We start from the raw sequence: 16,098 nt of genomic DNA, 5'->3' as shown, positions 1-16,098 counted from the left end.
AACAACATTGCAAATAAGGAACACAATGTTGCCTAGAAATGATGCTTTTCTTTGAAAAGATGAGTAATACTCCAAGATGAAAACAATTAGTATTGGACTTGTATCATAGTTTTTCCAATACTCTCAAAAGAACTGGAAAACCAAGAGACACACAACAATAAACTTACAAAAACAAAAACATGAAAGGAAAATTAGTGAAGCTATTGAGAGCTGAGTATCTAAATTTGGGCTTCTGAGTCTATAGTAAAGCAGCTGTATATTAGACTTGATTTTCCAAAGTGCTGAGACCCCAGCATCTATTAAAGCTGACGTTTTTGAAAGTGTGATCACCTAATGAAGTGTTTTCACCTGGATTGCGGCTCATAATGCAAAATTGCCGTGTTTGTTAGTCCTTCAGAAAGGAACATAAGTGCTCTGCAAATAGTAAAAAATTATGAAGAAAGGAAATACAAAAAAGAAAGACAAATAAAATATGAAAAACAAAAAAAAAGATAGCTCATAAATCTGAGATGTCAGCCTTTACATCAGCACTTTTGGTTATCAAGGAAAGCCATGCTGTTATTTCACAGAATCAAAGAATAATTTGGGTTGGAAGAAGTAATCTATTTCCAATCCCCAGCCATGGGCAGAGGCACCTACCACTAGACCAGGTTACTCATTCTACCTGGCCTTGAATATCTCCATGGATTAGGCAGCCACAGCTTCCCTGAGCAATTTCTCACATACTTCATTTTTCCATAATACCAGAAGGTAGAATCAAACATAAATGTAAAAAGATATTTAAAGTTTCATCATCTCACTGTGAAAACATGATTAAACTGTCCATTCACCCTTCTCTACTCCATTGGCTTCTGCTAGAGATACACTGAAACTTTTGAACAGCCAGTCAGCAGTAAACATCTGGGAATCACTTCTGTTTTAACAAGTGTTCTTCATCTTGGATGCTAAGACTATGCTGTTCAAAGCCAGAAAAAGTAGTCCCTACTTGACTTGTTTCCTGAGTTTACATGCACAGTGACAGAATGAGCTCAATTTAAGTTTGATGAAACTTAGCTCATTGCTCTGTGACATTCTTGATGTAAGTATAGTTTTCCCTCAATTCTTTGGGGGACTCCTTTGTAAAAGTAAATCATTTATGCATGCATTTATATACTATGAATGTATCATAGAACTTTAATATTTTAACAAAATATGCAATTAGGGAAAAAATATATGCAATACATTTATTTTGCTTGAGGCACTATTTTTTAAGTGTTACACAATATGTTATGCATTGCTTGATTTGCCATCCCTTATTGTTATCTTCTGATTGTTATATTATGGTGCTAAAGTTTCATAAGAAGCAAGAGGAAGCACCATTCTCCAAAGGAATGCATGAGTAGAAGCAAGGCAGAGAACAAATATTGGCATTCCAGAAACAATGACTAGAATAATTGACTTCCTTGTGGGAGACTTTCGGGCAGTAAGAACTAGGCATCCCCTATGCTGCATAGAAGAGAGCTTCACCCATCTCCCATCCTGCTTTAAGTGTGCAAACCTGTGCTACTTAAGGCAATCCCCTCTGCTGTAGTGCTATATGTTAATGTTTTGGGGACTGTTGTTTGATTTTTTTATTTATTTATTTTATTAGTGATACAGTTTAAGTTCTTCAGTGGTTTATTTTCATGTGGTCTACTAACAGGAAGTCTAGAAACACCTTTTTTCTTTCATAGACCAACACTAGATTGCTCCACAGAACACCATTACAGAACGAAAAAGGAAAACATAAAGGTAAGCTTCTCATAAATCAGGAAGTAAAACAAGACCTAGAGCTGAAAAAGTAACAGAAACAGCTAAATAAAGAACCAGTTATTTTTGAAGGATAAGAAAACAGCAGTGCTGGTAATTGATTAACATTTTTAGGGAAGTATGCAATTTGATACAGCCAGCTTTTCCAAGACTGCCCATCTGCATATTAGATAACTTCAAAGAGCTGCTTAACCCTGGGAAACAGATCAGCTAACAATATGCAGAAATTATTATTAGCACAAGTATTTCTGTCTGCACAGTGAAATTTTGTTCAGACAAAAATTTAGTAAGCTCTGAAAACAAACATATTATGGCTGCTGCATGCATATGCTTGCCTGCTCACACAAAATAATTCTAAGAGGATTAAAATTAGTGGTGTTCAATATCAGAAAAGATAAACCAGACAGAAACATACTTATCATGACTGATCCATAGTACTATATTGGCTTATATCAGCTGCCAGATGACTGACTGCTGGTCTTGGAAAAGGCAAATTTTATAAATGGAAAGGAACAACTTTATAACATGCATAGTCTTATTTGGCTGATGGAAACTTATCTATTCAAGCCAGTATTGCTTACTGAAGCAAAACTTTTGCACTGTGTATTGTCCCCAGTCTCTGCTTTCTGGAGTGTCACTGTCTAAACAATTCTGTCATAACTGGCAGATGATGATTTAGCCTAAATTATTCAAACTCTCATCACCTTTCAGTTGAACATGAACCATTAAGTGCCTAGGAAATACTAACCAGTATAAAACATTACAGATTGGCCTTTCAGTAATACTGGCTATTGTAAACAACTCAAGCCTGCATCCCATTCTCTACAGTACAGATAACCACCCATCAAATTTGGAACAGTTCAGTATCCCCAAACTAGTATATTACATTATCACCAAAAGCTCCAGGCTTCCTCTGATAATTTCCTGTTCCTGAGGCAATGTTACTCACTAGGAAAAGACTAACAATTGTCTGTTCAAAGGACAAGCGTTTTCAGGGGCTGATCAACTGCATGTAAGGTTTTCTCCAGGGATGAAGAACTGGTTTGCTACCTGCTGCTCTGAAGTATTTTTCTTGGCTTTTTTTTTTTTTTTTTTGCCTTTACCATAAACTTGCAGAAAAATAAACCTATCACTGAAATGAACTTAAAACACAACAGTTGCACATCTGCCACTGGGGAGGAGATGTGAGAAAGAACATGTGGCAGATGTTACTCGTGTTGCTTAATGCATTATTGGAAGGTGTTCAAATATTGAGGCGATAAGATATCATATGGATTACAGTAGAAGAGAGCAGAAGACATGAAGCAACAAAACCCAGAGAAGGGCTATTGTGTGGCAAGATTTCTGTTTTTTTCCCTTTTCCTCACAGAAATATTTTCCCCAATTTAATGATCTCAGCCTCTCTACTAACCTTAGAAGAAATGAATGTGTTATTGTGAGGTCTTTTTCCTCTTTTTCTGACCTTATCTAAACACAAAACTTTGAATGCCTTCCCTTTTTTTTTCTTTTTTTTTTTTCCCCTGTGCTCATGTGGAAATTTGTTCCCTTAATGTGGTGTTTAATGGAGCTATTTTACTGCTTCCTTTAATATGTTTATGGTTTGTTCTGATATGTAGATAGATTAATAGAACTAAGGGCCTGAGCTGACCTCCAGGTCACCTATCTAATCTGACTTCCTGCATATCATGAGCCACGAAGGTTATGTCTACATTTTACAATACAGCATGATGAAGAGATGCCTGAGCTAACTCCAGAAACATAAATATTTTTGTCACATCATTATGGCATTCCTCCTGGGATGATTAGCTCAGTTGGAGCACTACATAACACAGCTCAACCACTGCTGGATACAAGCTAATATTTCTGCATGAGACACCAAGGCCATCCCCAACTGAACATATTTCAGCAAGGGACTACTTGACTTATATTGGCATGCCCTCAGTTTCACTTAGTTTCTGATGCTTGAGACAAGCTAAAGATAATGCTGAATATATATGTTTTTTTTTAATTCATCCATGCACATAATTCATAGATTGTGTGTTTTGTAATATAACGTTAGATATGTGAAAAATTAAGATAAGAAAGCCTATCTTAAGCATTCAGCTAAAAAACTCCTGACATACATGAAGACAAGTTGATAAGCAGAACATGAAATTATTCCTATTGTTTTTAAAACTTTACATGCATTTACATATGCAAAGGCTTGTATGAGTACTAGAGCTATGCAAAACTCTATGCTGTATAAAAGCAGTAGCTGTCTCTCTCCTCCTTCAGGATCTTGCTCTTCATTTGCTTGTTGCAAACTAAATGCAGAATGGTTCCTCTGGCAGAAGGTAGCCTTAAAGTTGTTTGGGATGTGTCCATGGGAAACATGGGAAACAGAAGATCCCCTATTTAACCATTACAGCTTACATCCCAAATAATGAATCTCAGTGATTTCATTCCTGAGAAGCTTGAGGGAAAACTGGCTGCACTCTGACCTTTCATTACAGTCCCTATAGATGCTTTTCATTTACCAGGTATGTATTTAAACTTGTACATTTTCAGGTTAAGGTACTTCCAACAGATCAAGCTAACAGCAAGAAAACAAGATAACACCCAGGCTTTCACAGGTTTACTCTGTGCTAAAAAGCCAGCTATACAAGAATTATCACAGCAAGACAGTCACTGTTGTGATGATGAACCAAGATAGCAAATTGCATAAATTGTAACAAACGGTATATAATTTCAAAGCTTTGCTTGGTTGTTTTACCGAATGAACTATGTCTACTTAGTTCTTCACAGTACCTTGTATGATTTAGTTCCTAGTGAAGTGGCTCCCTCTGGCTACTTCACAACTTTAGGGTGAATGTATGCTGGGCTAAAAACATATGGTTCATGTTTCAATAGAAACACTTCTGTTTCTGTACACAGCCTAGCAGGGTGAATGTTGACTTTTATTATGCAGATGCAGAAATGTGCTATTGTTTTGATTTTGACCTATGCTTCCCCTATCATCCTCTTGAGTTCACAGACATCTATAACTTTCACACTGAAAAGCAATGATATGAATGTAAGAAGTCATTCCACTTTTCATCAGATTCCACTTAAGGCGATATCCATCTTCCCATTGGTAGCTCTACTATGCAGGGTAATAAAAGGGATTTATGACCCACCAAACAGTTACAAACGCATGTGTAAGAATCCACAAATGAATCACAAGCATGAGTTGGGAGTAAATGGAGTTTGAGCCTGGTTTAAAATGCAATAGTTTCTCTTTGGCTCTTTATTCATAACAAATGTACGTGATCACTAAATAGAAAATAAATTTGTTTTCAAAAAAGAAACAAATTCTCTGTGAATGGAAAATAAGAAATAAATAAGCAACTGTGGAACTGATTATTCTTTGATTGCTTCTGTTGCCTGTAACATGCCATTTGCTTTCTGAGTTTCAGTAACGGTCCTTTTTTGTCAGAAACAGTATGCTAAATACCCGTTCTCTATCTGATCAACTCTCAGTTCAAGGATCTCACTAGTGACTGAGATCTAAACACACTTGCTTCTACTTCTGTACCAAGATAAAGTGGAGAAATCCTTCTGCTCTTTTTGAGATACGTATCGACACAACTCAGCCTTCATCCCATCTGAGTGAGAAGCTGCATTATCAGTGGTTATTTTCATAATCTGTGTCATTTAAACCAAAAAATGTTTTCTGACATAATAGATATTAAATAGTGTGTTCTGACACTTTGTTTTCTTTTAATACGACATAAGATTTCTTTACTTCTCTATTGGAGTTTATAAGTGTGTTTGTTTTCTGATATTGTCTTTTTTTAAAGACAGAAAGTGACTGACACTGGTGGGTACGAACAAACATGGGAAAATATACCAACACTGACTCAGGTCTCCCCTCTGAACTCAAAGAGGGATCAAAGTTATCTGGTTTAGTTACTGACCATCAACACAGGATATAAAAACAGAGGAGAAAAAAGGTGATTTCATCTTTTTTTTTCACCATAATAATCTCAGTTGTAACTATGGTGAGTATAAAAACTCAGAGGAGAGGGTATTCAGTTGTTTTATTTCTAGAAACATAGGAACATAACTTCAAAATTTAGGTTTCCTTACCAATGTTCATTCAACTTTAGGCACTGCCTGTTTTTAAAGCCTTCTTCTAATTAAAAATTCAGTCCCTATGCAAGCAAGTACAATGCTAGAGACAAATGTAACTTATGTTGTTAATTTAAATCCAGTGTTTCTGCCATAAACCAAGCTCTCGTACTGTGTCAACCAGTGCTTGTGGTACTATGCTCTTGTTTTCCAAGCCATCAAGACAACATTTTTAGGAAAAAAAATTAAATATGCATCAGTTTACTTCCCCTCTTCTCCTCCTAACAGAGCTTCCCTGACTGGAAAACTAGTTGAGGCTGATTATTTATAAGAGGTAAAACACAAGATTAAGAGTAGATAGCAAGGATACTTGAAGTGCTTTGGCTTGCTTGTGATCTTGAATCCTATGTCTGAGTACAGACAAATATACTCCTCTGGACACATGCATACACAATGAAAAGGTGGTTTCTGTCACAGAAATATAATGCTGGGTTTTATTGTTGGATTTGGCCATGAGTGTTTACTTCCAGCATGTGAGGTTTTTTTACTTACCACATTTAACTACATTTTTTTAAATTTTAGCTGTATATAAATGGGCTTCTAGTTAACAGCTTTAATGTTCTCAGTTTGGAAGATGTACACCCTTATAATCGGTGACATTTTCTATAAACATTTATTTTGTTGATAGAAAATCTCAAATTCTGCAGCACACAATGAAGTATGCAGTGAAAATAAAGAGATGGCCCATTTCAAACAAACAGAGGAAAGTCAAGGGAGCAGATATTTAGTGCCTCAGTCCATCTGCCATTTGAAGACAGAGAATGTCTGTTTCTTGTCAGCTCGCAATAGGAAGCAAAGCAGGATGTAAGAGCTGCTGCAGTGTGGAGGAAAAGGGCACACCAAACATAATTCATGTCAAGTCCATTGTTTGATCCATGCTTCTTTATCCTTTACATCTTTGCATATCTGTATCGTTTAGCTTTTGTCTACATGAACATGACATCCAGCTCTTAAGCTCACAGTCAGTTTTCAAGAACTTCTAATTTACACCCTGAACATGTAGCTAGTTATCCTCTAAGTGTATTCACACAACTAAAACCAATTATAATACTGTTCATAGCATCAGTTAATGTGCTTAGTTAGTCAATGTTTTCTCCACAAAACAACACTAATAAATTCTTCCAGAAATAAAGTATTTCAAAGCTTTCAGAAGCACTATTTCTGAAGTCTTTCTGACTAAATTTCCATTATATTACTCTGTTAGTCCTAGTCCTTGCATCATGCATTACACTCTTTTTTAACTGTAGTCTCAGAGGTCACTTGAGATCTCAGTGTCTCAGGTGTCTCAGCAGGAAAATTTCAACACTTACTTCAGTGCATTTCTAGGCTACTGTAATAAGATGTGGCTTGCCATAAGAGATATTATCATAAAATCATAGAATGGTTCGGGTTGGAAGGGACCTTAAAGATCACAGAAAAACAGAATCATATAACGTTAGGGGTTGGAAAGCACCTCTGGAGATCATCAAGTCCAACCACCATGCCAAAGCAGAATCACCTAGGGCAGGTCACACAGAAGCACATTCAGACAGGTCTTGAAAATGTCCAGTGAACGAGATTGGCCCCTCCTTCCTGACACCCACCCTTCAGATATTTATATACAATAATAAGATGCCCTCTCAGTCTTCTCCTGTAGACTAAACAGCACCAGGTCTTTCAGCCTTTCCTTACAAGACAGGTGTTCCAGTCCCTTAATCATCCTTGTAGTCCTCCGTTGGATTCTCTCAAGTAAATCCCTGTCCCTCTTGAACTGGGGAGCCCAGAACTAGATATGATATTCCAGATGTGGTCTCACTAAGACAGAGTAGAGGGGGAGGAGAACAGCCCTTGACCTGCTGGACACACTCTTCTTAATGAACTCCAGCTACCTAGTTCCAACCCCCCTGCATCAGCAGAGACATCTTTCACTAGACCAGGTGGCTCAAAGCCCCATTCAGCCTGGCCTTGAACACTTCTAGGGATGGGGCATCCACAAATCCTTTGGGCATCCTGGGCCAGTGTCTCACTAGCTGCACAGAAAAGATTTTTTTGCTATTGTCTAATCTAAATCTCCTCTCTTCCAGCTTAAAGCAATTACCCCTTGTTTTATCGCTACATGTCCTAGTAGGAAGTCTCTCTTCAAGTTGTTATTATGCATACCTGGAGGGAAAGTTTTGGAAGTGGATATAAATGTTGCATTCTTTAGGTTCTTTGGCTAATAAGTTGAGGGGAAACTAATCATTAAGGATGTACAGCTAGAGAAAAACAGACCTAAAGGTGTCAGCATTTTCCCTAAGACCTAAGTTGGGAATTTGGGTTCTTTAATAGTTTGTGAGGAAGGTAAGGCAAAAAATGCTCATGTATAAGTTTGCTCATATGAAATTGGCTACAAGTAGTGCCTTTCATGTAACTAGTACGGGGGACTTTCTTGCTTAGAACTTGAATTGAGGTTGATGTTTATAACCCTACTCTGTAACAAGTAGTACAAGAACTCAGAATTCGGGCACTGGTGCTGTATGCTTGAGAAGCTGGAGCTAAAGGTTGAGACGCAGATTTCCATATGTGGAGATATTTCCTTTTCCATGCAAGGTAGTATTTTCTTGTCAGTGTATGGTGTGTAACATACATTTCAGAGTACAGGAGTGACACAAGACTTAAGATGTAGACACACAGTACATAGACAATACTATATATTATATATAATACCTATTTCACTGAAGCTGGGTTATTGCCATTGAAGAAATTATTAGCTACAGAAAAGCAAATAAACAAAAAATGTTCCATAAGTAAACTTTCATTTTGCCTTTATAGTACACAGGAAAGAAGACTACAATTCTTTTTTTTTATCTTTCCTCTAGGTAATCTATCTCATAGCATTCGTCCACACAATAGGACTTGCAACACCAAATGCAAATGTTACCTTCATTCCCATAAAAGAGTTGATCCAAAACTAGATCATGTATGTATAAATAAAGAGAGAGCTCAAAAATTGCTTAACTTTCCAGTAATGAGTCCACTGAGCATCTCCTCTACCTGCCTTGCTTCCTTCACATTCTTCAACCATTGCACACTCAACAAAACTGTCACTTCAGAGTACATTTTGGTGGACATAATTTCACCTCAAACTGTATGGACAGTTTACACTGGAGGCAGAGAGTAACAGGAAAAAAGAATCTCCTTAGACCCAGGCTGCTAAACATTGACCTCTGCAATACAGTCAGGAGGCAGCCCTGCATGGTTCATTAGGTAGTCATTCAGTAAACACTTGCACAGCTGAATCAATGTTACATTTACTTTTTCAAGAAGCTACTCAGGTTTATTTTATGGGCTTATCCAAACATTGCCAATAGGAGATATTCTTGCTTAAAAATCCTCTCCATGACCAGAAGAGTGCATTGTTTGCACAGGATTAATTACTGCAAAACTTGAGTCTATGAAGACACGTACCGTGTACCATGGGTGGAGTCTAGCTAAGTATTCCAGTGTTGAAATAATGGCATAAGAAAGGCATCTTTTGACTGCCTATTGTAACAGGGCATACCCTCATGTGGAAAGCATTTTACACCCTATTCATCAAACAGAAAACCCTCCATTGATGCAGTACAAATGTAAACAGAAAGATTTTAAGAACCTCACACAAGAAATCTGACTGTAAAAGTTTATGGTATTGCTGAAGCTCATGTTGATGTCATGTTGGCAACCAGTTGCCTTCCTCAAAATCTGGTGCTACTAGACTTGGTCAGGTCAATGGTGACTGAATACCAGAACACTGAGAATGGGAAGACTACTAGCTTGCTCTAGGGTTGCAAGTCTAGAAGCTTTAGGGCAATACATCTTAGAACAAACATCTCCAAATGAAAAAAATATAAATTTAAAAAAAAAAAAGTGAACCCAAACAAACAAAAAACCAACCACTGGCAGCAGTCAACGTCCAGCAGCTAAATGAAATGAAGAAAATAAGAACACGACACAGTGGCTGAAGAACATCCCTAAGAATGTTGACAAGAGTCTTAATAAGTTGCCTTTATGTTCTCAGAGGCATCCACAAAATTCATATTCTGTAAATACACCAACTAAAAGATTTTGTAGAATTCAAATAAGCAACACACAAGATTGCTTCAAAGACAAACTGAACTGTATTCCAATGCAATTTTTGGTCCAGTTTTTATTTTTATTTGTTCATATATTAGACCCAACTGATATCCAGTGCAAAGTTGCTGTCCATTTTCCTTAAAAAATGATTTCTCAGCATTTATGCACAGCTGTTCAAACTATATTTTCTTCACAGAAACCAAACATAAAAAGGAAATTAATCTAGAAATACTGAAACTCTACCACATGCTATAATTATTTTGACAAAACTTCATCTGCCAGTGCAAAGGTCTATTTTTCAAAGATTCATGAACACATCATGGATATCTACAGTTCAGAAAACAGCCAACTATTATTCTGGGAAATTACATGGTTTGTTGGCTGCCCCAATAACATTCAGTTGAACTGCTGGTTAAAATGGTTTCCAGAAGTATAATTTATATTTAAAGTCTTTCTACAGGCAAGAAATAAGAGTTCTACAAAAACATTTTTTTTTTTTTTTTATCATTCAACCTAAACCAGATATTTTGTCTTGTATTGATACAACTATTTTTATGACACTTGTCCAACTGCTTCTAAGATATTTTTTTCTACCTGAGCTGGCATAAATATCTTCACGTCATCTTGGCAGACAGAATTATATAACACAACCATATCTGAAGTAATAAACCCTGAAAAAAATAATCCTATGTATATCAGTGGAATTTAGCAGTACTTTCATTAATTAAAATTTCATTAAATCTGGTATAATGAGATTGGTGTAGAGTGAATGCATAAATTAATGTTTTGCTAATTTGACACAAAGTACTAGTCTCTAAACAATATTAGACAGAATATTAGGAATGCTGTGTGAGAAGAAGATTCATCACTCAAACCAGAGTGAGTTTGGGCATAGCCATACCTGTATTTCAGAGTTCCTGGCATACAGTGAGTCCTGGCTCAGTCAAAGCTTAGTCCATGTTTCGGAATGATATCTGGGGTCTAGTTAATGATAGCATATTAGAATTTTGATGGATCACCAGCTAGTCATACCTGGGAGGTTGGTGCAGCTTAATTCTCTTCACGTTAGCACCATCCTACCTAGAATGTCATTTTGACCCCTCCTTTTCCCTTGTATGTGCCTCAGCCAAATACATTCAGAACAACCTTTATAAATTAGAAAAACTGCACATTCATATGAAGGCCAACATTTGAAACAGAAGAGAATATGACTGTAGTTTATATTAAATCCAGTATGTCACATAGTAGTTAATACTTTTTGCATAAGTTTATGAAAATCTTTAACTTCTGCTATACTTATGTCTCTGCTTATGTCTGTTTCTTACATCTTCCAATAGAAATCAAAACCTTCTGTTCCATCAGAAGTGCTGCAAACATATATGCAATTACCTTTGCCATCTCTAGACAGCTGACTATTTTTACAGATACTACATCAGCTCCTTAGCATGTGAAAGAGTAAAAGATACCTCAGATTTTAAACTTTTGAATAGAACCTAAGTTAAATTAAGCAGCAGATCCAATATCTCACAAGGCCAATCTAGAATTTCTAATTATTTTCCAATTACATTTATCATTTCCTTCTGGAATGTGAAATGGAATCAAATGGAGTAGGTCAACAGTCAAACTATTATTTCTTGAGAAAGACCAATTCCCTGTCATCCAACCCAAGCATTAGAGAGAGTAGTTGAATGCACTTTTAAAAATTATTTCAATACCCTTCTGTTTAGATTTATTTCATTTTTCATTGTTTCATTTGTGAAACTGAGGCTCCTCAGAAACCTTGGTTTCCTCTCCTATACTCCTTTAAAGCTCTATCTGTTTCCAGAGTAATGCATATGTCTGGCAGAAGACAGATGTAGCTCTAACTTTCTGCAAACAAGATTGTAGAGCGAACTTTCTTACAGAAATTCAGCTTTTACTTGGTGAAGTGTCCAATTACTTAAAAACAGACTCTTCAGTGAAGCACAAAATACTTCACAGACACGACCTATATTATTGTTCTAAACGTGTAAATTAATTTTTAAATTTATACTCAAGGTCTTTAGTTATATCTTTTTTTGTATCCTCTATTAGCCAAAAAAAAATTCAGTGTCAGGGAACTTAGATCCACATGGAACTATCTGTATTGCTGAAGATGCAGTGCCAGTATGTCACTGCACAAAGCCTTGCAGACAATTTTTGCTTTTAGCTTAATTCAAACTGATTTGGAACAACAACAAGAAAACAATAAAATCTGCAATAAGCTATTCTTAAACCAAACCATTCACAGAGGTTTGGATTTATACCGATTTCAGAATAGAGAGAAAAAAAATTAGAAAACTATTACAAGTTTTCTTAGAAAGTAATCCCTAAGAAACTTTTATTTTTTTGGGTTAGAGCATATAGTGCAAAATTGCTCATTTCTTAGATTACAGGGAGGGGATAGCCTCTAAACTGTGTTGAAACTGTGAATACAGGAAACAATTAAGACTAGGCAAGTATCAAAACTGGGCTGAACAAAGGCTAGGTAGAAGAGAAGGGAGCTCATCTGGTGGTTCCCCATTGCTTTTAACTTTGCCATAAGTAATGTGAGGACTCTGAGGTACAGAAGAATTTCTCCTTATGAGACTCTTCAAGGCCTTTTTCTTCACCAGAAGTATTTCTAATACAAGTCAAATGCAATGATCATTCATACAGCTTTGGCAAAAGCAATCAACAATTATTTAGCTAACAGATCCTATATCACTTTTAATTTATATTTTATGTGCATATGTGCGTGTACACATGTACATGCACACATATTTATACAGACTTAAGGGAAATTATTGATTCCTGGGTGTAGTCCAATTCTGGTACATATCCACAGAATTATTTTAGATCAGACATGGACTTAGACCTCTAAATAGACTAGATTTAAGATGTTAGAAATAGTCTGTTCTAAGTTCAGGACACATTTCTTTGCCTGCTGTGGCTTCTGCATAAGCCTGAGTAAGGACACCATGTCCAAATAGAAACAGAAAAGAACAGCCTTTGCGGCCTTGCTAACCTAAGCCTGTAGGAAAATTTGTTTGGAAAGATTAACACTGCTAACTGAGAGATAACTGTTGGATACTAATAAAAACAGCTGTCAACTTGATGTGAGTCAGCTTGTGTTGAAGATAAGTGTCTTATGTTATAAAATTTTAACTGCTTTCCACTTTTCCCACATAGTTTCACAAGCTAGCACAACAAGGAACCAAAACAGCACATTTCAGTACAAAAGTAGATATAGTTTAGTTAATAATTTAGAAGTCACACAGAACTTGAGAATTTTTTTTATTAGTAATATATGAACTAAACATCATAAAGATTTTGTCTAAACAAGGACTATAAAGAAATACAGCACAAATCAATTGCAGTTATTAATTCAATGCAGAAGAACATTAAGCACATGTTCCATTTAGACTGTCACATTTAGGGGTACAGTGGTTTTATTTCAATTTGAGCTGGCCCTATGAAAAAAAATATAAAGCTCCTTTACCTTTTTAAAATGTCACAACTAATGAGTAAATCCCTCTCTGTTTTCTGCATTTGCTCTGGTTGATCCTCCTACCTTTTCTTTTTTTCTGTAAAGACTTTTCCTGTATAGCCCAAGCACAATTTTAAGGCTCCTAATCAGGTACATGATTCAGGTACCTGATCACTGTGTTGATTTTCAGGGATACCTGTAAGGTATGTAGGTTAGATGAGTCCCAGAAAAAAAAGAGAAGTTTCTAGGAAAGTTCACTATATAGAGCTGTCCTCCACAAGATCTTTTTTACATTCCTACAGCACTGGCATAAAATGTAACTATGTGAACTGTAAGAGGATACTGCTTAAAACAACAGCAAAATAGGTATCTGTCAGCAATATGTTTTGCATTACATGGGACAGAACACAAAACCAGAAAAACAATATAAATCACTGTTTAACATAAGAAGCATTGCAACAGCACTGTAATTTATGTCTGCTTTTCACAGTCCTTGATGTCATTCCTGCTAGTCCTCATTTTCTCTTCACTGCAGTTCACTTTCTGTGTTAGAAACACCTTGTTAATTTTAATATCAGTTTAGCAGTTAACCCCAAAGAGAGAAATAGCAGCTACATGCATAAGAAGGGAGGTAAGGGATGGCAAGAAGAAGGTGAACCAGAGGAGAAAAGAGAAATTGCCAATGGATGCAGATAGGAAACGTCAATCTCTTTTGTTTCTCTCCAAGCAAAGGAGAGAAAGCAAGGAGAGTGATGAGGAAAGAAACAGGCATAGAGTCATGGAGAGGACAGAATATACTGATTTTGAGAAGTCTGCTTGTTAGAACTGTGCCCATCGTCCAAGAATGTTAAGCCAGGTTTTTTTAAGAAAGTAAAGCACAAAAAGCAATCCTACCAAAAACCAGTCCAGTTTAAAAACAGGATTATTTGTTTTCCAGGGACAATTTTTCTTGCACTTTCTACCCCCCTGCCTTTCTGTTTTCATCTACTTTGTCTTAGTGCCCAGAAACAGGAATGCAACGGAATCATAAAATGGGAGATGTTCTATAATAAATAATATAGCCTGTTGATTTGGAGTTATATGTGAAGCAAAAAAACCCCAAATATTTAATTAAATACCTACATATCTAAGCAGATATTTTATTTGCAGTTTGGTCACACAAAAGTCACTTCCAATCATGGACACTAAAGATATGTTTCTTTTCTAACACTCTCCAAGATACACCTCATATCTATATATGAATTACTACTAGTGATTATTTTAGTAACTGGAAATTAGCTTTTCCCTACACATTGTTAGTTTCCTTCCAACAAGTAACTTTTCACCCTTTTTTTATAATTTTAACATGCAGCTAAAGTTTAACTTTCCTGTTTTTATCTAAGGATGCAGCTTGATGTTACAACTAAACTGATCTAACCGTAAACTTCTGTCAGAAGAAGACATCTTACTTCCTCTTTTCTGCCACCAGCTATTTATTCCTTCCCTTCAACTCCTCATATCACTAGCGAGAAAAATAACTTCTTTCTCTTCCTTCCATATCCTTTATTTTTCTTTCTCTTAGTGTAGCCAGCAGGTCAAGGGAGGTGATTCTGACCCTCTGCTCTGCTCTCATGAGACCCCACCTGGAGTACTGTGTCAAGTTCTGGAGACCCCAAAACAGGAAGAATATGAAGCTGTTGGAGCAAGTCCAGGGGAGGGCAACAAAGATAATTAGAGGGCTGAAGCACCTCTCCTGTGAACACAGACTGAGAGAGTTGGGGTTGTTCAGCCTGGAGAAGAGAAGGCTCCAGGGAGACCTTCTAGCAGCCTTCCAGTGCCTGAAGGGGGCCTACAGGAAAGCTGGGGAGGGACTTTTTACAAGGGCATGTAGTAATAGGATGAGGGGTAACAGTTTTAAACTGGAGGAGGAGAGATTTAGGTGGACATTAGGAAGAAATTACTTAATGTGAGGGTGGTGGGACACTGGAACAGGTTGCTCAGGCAAGTTGTGGATGCCTCATCTGCAAACGTCTTCAAGGACAGGCAGGCTCGGGCTTTGAGCAATCTGGAATTATCGCTGCTCATGCAGGGTATTTGGAGCTAGGTGATCTTTAAGGTTTGTTCCAACCCAAACTATTCTAGGTCCTATGATTCTTATTTCTTCCTCTTGCTTCCTCACTCCCTCGTCCTTTTCTCCTCTTTTCCTTCCTCTTAATTTTTCTTTTTTCCTTCCTTCGCTCTTTCTTTTCTTCCTCCCTTCTTTGTCGTTTGCTCTCCCTTTCTACTTCTGCCCAAATAGCCTCAGCAGAGCTAAGGAAAGACTCACTGCCTGCGCTAGAGGAGAAGTGAGGCTGAAGCAGGTGGAAGGATGGGAGTCCCTATCTGGCTGCTCCCCAGGTGGAGAGGGAATTGCAAAGTGTGGCTACCAGCAGAGCAGGCACACAGGTGGCATTGTTTCCCAGGGGTCTCAAATCTCCTTCTCCAAGTTCAGTGTAGCAAGAGCAGAATTGCATGCGAGTCCTTTCCTGTCTATTACATCAAAACTGAGATTTAAAGCAAGCAATGGCTTAAACTAACAGCTTTCCTCGTACCCTTAGTGCAGGTTTCATACTAGTCAGTTAGAT

This window comes from Apus apus, chromosome Z, assembly GCF_020740795.1.
Source record: "Apus apus isolate bApuApu2 chromosome Z, bApuApu2.pri.cur, whole genome shotgun sequence".
Taxonomy (NCBI): domain Eukaryota; kingdom Metazoa; phylum Chordata; class Aves; order Apodiformes; family Apodidae; genus Apus; species Apus apus.
The sequence above is the reverse complement of the archived record's forward strand: the minus strand, read 5'-3'. Positions refer to the sequence as shown.